The following is a 4,596-nucleotide window of genomic DNA, read 5'->3' as shown; positions in this document are numbered from 1 at the left end:
CTTCGCCAAGCACACAACGGAGGAGGAGAGGTGTTGGGGAGGGGAGGGCTGCGCCTTGGAGGGTGGTCCGGCTGCCCTCCCCTCACCCCTCTATTTATAGGGGGAAGGGAGAAGGGGGCCGGCCCCCTAGAACCCATCTAGGGGGGGGGGGTGCGGCGGCCTAGGGGAGAGGGGAGAGGGTGGCTTGCCCCCCAAGCCAAGGGGGCGCCCCCTCTAGGGTTCCCCCCTCAACCCTAGGCCCATGGGCCCAAGGGAGGGGGTGCGGCCAGCCCACCAGGGGCTGGCTCCCTGCCCCACGCAGCCCATGTGGCCCCCCGGGAGGGGTGGCCCCTCCCGGTGGACCCCCGGAACCCTTCCGGTGGCCCCGGTACAATACCGGTATGACCCCGAAACTTCCCGGTGTCCGTTTGACAACTTCCCATATATAAATCTTTACCTCCGGACCCTTCCGGATCTCCTCGTGACGTCCAGGATCCCATCCGGGACTCCGAACAACATTCGGTAGTCACATACTAGTCTTCCTAATAACCCTAGCGTCACCGAACCTTAAGTGTGTAGACCCTACGGGTTCAGGAGACATGCAGACATGACCGAGACGCTCTCAGTCAATAACCAACAGCGGGATCTGGATACCCATGATGGCTCCCACATGATCCTCGATGTTGTCATCGGATGAACCACGATGTCGAGGATTCGATCAAACCCTGTATGCAATTCCCTTTGTCAATCGGTACGTTACTTGCCCGAGACTCGATCGTCGGTATCCCAATACCTTGTTCAGTCTCGTTACCGGCAAGTCACTTTACTCGTACCGTAATGCATGATCCCGTGTCCAACACCTTGGTCACGTTGAGCTCATTATGATGATGCATTACCGAGTGGGCCCAGAGATACCTCTCCGTCATACGGAGTGACAAATCCCAGTCTCGATCTGTGTCAACCCAACAGATACTTTCGGAGATACCTGTAATGCACCTTTATAGTCACCCAGTTACGTTGTGAAGTTTGATACACCCAAGGCACTCTTACGGTATCCGGGAGTTACACGATCTCATGGTCGAAGGAAGATATACTTGACACTGGCAAAGCTCTAGCAAAACGAACTACACGATCTTTTATGCTATGCTTAGGATTGGGTCTTGTCCATCACATCATTCTCCTAATGATGTGATCCCGTTATCAACGACATCCAATGTCCATAGTCAGGAAACCATGACTATCTGTTGATCACAACGAGCTAGTCAACTAGAGGCTCACCAGGGACATATTGTGGTCTAAGTATTCACACGTGTATTACGATTTCCGGATAATACAGTTATAGCATGAATAAAAGACATTTATCATGAACATTGAAATATAATAATACTTTTATTATTGCCTCTAGGGCATATTTCCAACACAAGCTTCCTAGTTGCGATGGCTCCACAACTAAGTCCTTTCATGAGGACATCTGACGTGACTATTCCACGACAGGGCCCATAGGTTTCACTAGTGTCTTCTCTCAAGATAGCATAAGTATTACGGTGGGTGAACAAATTACTGTCGAGCAATTGATAGAAAAGTGAATAATTATGAGATTATCTACGCATGATCATGTATATAGGCATCACGTCCGCAACAAGTAGACCGACTCCTGCCTGCATCTACTACTATTAATCCACACATCGACCAACTCCTGCCTGCATCTAGAGTATTAAGTTCATAAAGAACAGAGTAAAGCATTAAGCAAGATGACATGATGTAGAGGGATAAACTCAAGCAATATGATATAAACCCCATATTTTTATCCTCAATGACAACAATACAATATGTGCCTTGCTGCCCCTGCTGTAACTGGGAAAGGACAACGCAAGATTGAACCCAAAGCTAAGCACTTCTCCCATGGCAAGAAAGATCAATCTAGTAGGTCAAACCAAACTAATAATTCGAAGAGACTTGCAAAGATAACTCAATCACACATAAAAGAATTCAGAGAAGATTCAAATATTATTCATAGATAAACTTGATCATAAACCCACAATTCATCGGATCTCGACAAACACACCGCAAAAAGAGTTTACATTGAATATATCTCCACAAGAGAGAGGGAGAACATTGTATTGAGATCCAAAAAGAGAGAAGAAGCCATCTAGCTAATAACTATGGACCCATAGGTCTATGGTAAACTACTCACAACTCATCGGAGGGGCTATGGTGTTGATGTAGAAGCCCTCCGTGGTCGATTCCCCCTCCGGCAGAGTGCTGGTGAAGGCTCCAAGAAGAGATCTCGCGGATACAGAAGGTTACGGCGGTGGAAATTGTGTTTTGTTGGCTCCCTGGATGTTTTTGGGGTACGTAGGCTTATATAGGAGGAAGAAGTACGTCGGTGGCCGCCCGAGGGGCCCACGAGACAGGGGGCGTGCCCTATAGGGGGGGCCCTCCTATCTCGTGGAGGCCTCGGCTGCTTCTTGACTTGCACTCCAAGTCCTCTGGATCACGTTCGTTCCAAAAATCATGCTCCCGAAGGTTTCATTCCGTTTGGACTTCGTTTGATATTCCTTTTCTTCAAAATACTGAAATAGGCAAAAAACAGCAATACGGGCTGGGCCTCCGGTTAGTAGGTTAGTCCCAAAAATGATATAAATGTGTAAAATAAAGCCCATAAACATCCAAAAGGGGTAATATAATAGCATGGAACAATAAAAAATTATAGATACGTTGCAGACGTATCATGGGTTTATGATCAAGTTTATCTATGAATAATATTTGAATCTTCTCTGAATTCTTTTATGTATGATTGCGTTATCTTTGCAAGTCTCTTCGAATTATCAGTTTGGTTTGGCCTACTAGATTGATCTTTCTTGCCATGGGAGAAGTGCTTAGCTTTGGGTTCAATCTTGCGGTGTTCTTACCCAGTGACAGCAGGGGTTGCAAGGCACGTATTGTATTGTTTCCATTGAGGATAAAAAGATGGGGTTTATATCATTTTGTTTGAGTTTATCCCTCTACATCATGTCATCTTGCTTAAGGCATTACTCTGTTCTTATGAACTAAATACTCTAGATGTAGGCAGGAGTCGGTCGACGTGTGGAGTAATAGTAGTAGATGCAGGCAGGAGTCGGTCTAGTTGTTGCGGACGTGATGCCTATATACATGATCATGCCTAGATAATCTCATAATTATTCGCTTTTCTATCAATTGCTCGACAGTAATTTGTTCACCCACCGTAATACCTATGCTATCTTGAGAGAAGCCTCTAGTGAAACCTATGGCCCCCAGGTCTATCTCTTATCATATTTTCTTCCAATCTACTTTTATTTGCATCTTTACTTTTTACATCTATATTATAAAATACCAAAAATATATTTATCTTATCATACTGTCTCTATTAGATCTCACTTTCGCAAGTGGCCGTGAAGGGGTTGACAACCCCTTTATTGCATTGGTTGCGAGTTATTTGTTTGTTTGTGTAGGTGTGTGGGACTTTTGAGGAGCCTCCTACTGGATTGATACCTTGGTTCTAAAAAACTGAGGGAAATACTTACGCTACTTTGTTGCATCACCCTTTCCTCTTCAAGGAAAACCAACGCAAGCTCAAGACGTAGCAAGAAGGATTTCTGGCGCCGTTGCCAGGGAGGTCTTCGCTCAAGTCAAGACATACCAAGTACCCATCACAAACTCATCTCCCTCGCATTTACATTATTTGCCATTTGCCTCTCGTTTTCCTCTCCCCCACTTCACCCTTGCCGTTTTATTCGCCCTCTCTTTCCCAATCTCCTCCTCTCATTTTCGCTTGCCTTTTTCTGTTTGCTTGTGTGTTGGATTACTTGTTGCCATGGCGCAAGATAATACCAAATTGTGTGATTTCTCAAATACCAATAATAATGATTTCCTTAGTACTCCGATTGCTCCTCTTAATGATGTTGAGTCTTGTGAAATCAACACTGCTTTGCTGAATCTTGTTATGAAAGATCAATTCGCCGGCCTTCCTAGTGAAGATGCCGCTACTCATCTAAACAACTTTGTTGATTTGTGTGATATACAAAAGAAGAAAGATATGGATAACAATATTGTTAAATTGAAGTTATTTCCGTTTTCACTAAGAGATCGTGCTAAAGTTTGGTTTTCGTCTTTGCCTAAAAATGTATTGATTCTTGGAACAAGTGCAAAGATGCTTTTATCTCTAAGTATTTTCCTCCCGCTAAGATTATCACTCTTAGGAACGATATTATGAATTTTAAACAACTTGATCATGAGAATGTTGCCCAATCTTGGGAAAGAATGAAATTGATGATTCGCAATTCCCCTACTCATGGTTTGAATTTATGGATGATCATACAAAAATTTTATGCCAGTTTGAACTTTGCTTCTAGAAATCTCTTAGATTCGGCCACAGGAGGCACGTTTATGGAAATCACGTTAGGAGATGCTACAAAACTTCTTGATAATATTATGGCAAATTATTCTGAATGGCACACCGAAAGATCTTCTAGTAAAAAAGTGCATGCTATAGAAGAAATCAATGTTTTGAGTGGAAAGATGGATGAACTTATGAAGTTGTTTGCTACTAAAAAGACTCCTCTTGATCCCAATGATATGCCTTTGTCTACTTTGATT

This window comes from Triticum dicoccoides, chromosome 5B (assembly GCF_002162155.2).
Source record: "Triticum dicoccoides isolate Atlit2015 ecotype Zavitan chromosome 5B, WEW_v2.0, whole genome shotgun sequence".
NCBI classification, from domain to species: Eukaryota; Viridiplantae; Streptophyta; class Magnoliopsida; order Poales; family Poaceae; genus Triticum; species Triticum dicoccoides.
The sequence above is the reverse complement of the archived record's forward strand: the minus strand, read 5'-3'. Positions refer to the sequence as shown.